At 69.3% G+C, this 1,090-nt stretch overlaps 1 protein-coding gene across 1 annotated transcript in view; it reads right to left on the bottom strand.

The window, feature by feature from the left end:
• Positions 1 to 1,090, bottom strand: part of MROH1 (maestro heat-like repeat family member 1) — a gene marked incomplete at its 3' end in the record, with an annotated part of 18,629 nt that overhangs the window by 12,782 nt on the left and 4,757 nt on the right. The gene's annotated exons all lie outside the window — the stretch shown is intronic.

Raw genomic sequence — 1,090 nt, forward strand, 5'->3', positions numbered from 1 at the left:
CCGTCGCCCTGTCCACCACCCTTGCTTGTGAGGACTTGACCTGGCGCCCTGACCCAGATGTCCCTCAGTGACGCCCCTGGCCCTGCAGAGGGAGAGGCTGAGCCCGAGGCGAGCGACCCCGCGGGGGCTTCGGGCCCCCGAGACCCCCGTCTCCAGCAGAGCGTGTCACCCATGTTGGGCTGTGTGTGTGGCGTGGGGTGGCTCGGAGGAGCCGGAACCTTCCGCAGAGCCGGGATCCGCTGCCGGTTTCCGCGCGGGGGAGCTGGGGCCTCGGGCGCACGGCACCACGCCCCCTTGGCCTCGCCCGCCCGCGGCGCAGTGACGGCTGTCTGCCAGGTCCCCCTCGCCCCAAAGGTGTGTTGAAAGCCGACTTCTGCTCACAAGGCTCAGTACTGCTGCCTAAAATAATCCTCCAGGATGCTGGCGAGGGACTAGGACACTTCCTGCGAGTGTTCGTTCACGTTCTCCCAAAATAACACGCTGCCGCTGGCACCTGCACGCCCCGCGCTTCCTCGCCGCCCCGGGGGCTGGACGGCTGTGTCCCCGTGGCCTCTGCCCGCCTCCGAGGTCAGGGCTCGGGAAATTGCCGGCTGACCAGATCACAGCGCCAGGGCTCTGGCATGCTTCCCCTTCCCTCCCGCGGCCCCCAAATGCCCCCACCTGGACGGAATCACGACTTTCACAGTTCTGACAGGGTCCTGCGCAGATGCACTCCGTGGCTTCGACGGACCCGAGTCGCCCCTCCGGGGCCCGCGGCGGGCCAGGGACGGCGAGCACGAGTGTCCTGCTGGGCAGCCTCGGGCCCTGCGGCCCACCGGGTGCTCCACCAGGGTGGCCAGTCTGGGACAGCAGCCCGGCGGCCCCCTGCCCACGGGACCTGAGCAGAAAACCGAGACCAGAGCACGGCCAGCGCCCCCCGCCACGTCCCCCCCAAGTCTCAGGCGTGTCCGAGCACGAGGCCCGTGCGTGTCCTTCTCGGCACCCAAGGTTATTCCGCCTCGAGTGTGAGTCGCAGTTCAAACAGCGCCCACCTGCCGGACACTGGACTTGCAGGCCCTGCTGTGACCCCCAGTGACCGGCAGCCGCAGGC

The sequence above is a fragment of the Condylura cristata genome, unplaced genomic scaffold (assembly GCF_000260355.1).
Source record: "Condylura cristata isolate star-nosed mole 26May11 unplaced genomic scaffold, ConCri1.0 scaffold00009, whole genome shotgun sequence".
In the NCBI taxonomy this organism is placed as follows: Eukaryota; Metazoa; Chordata; class Mammalia; order Eulipotyphla; family Talpidae; genus Condylura; species Condylura cristata.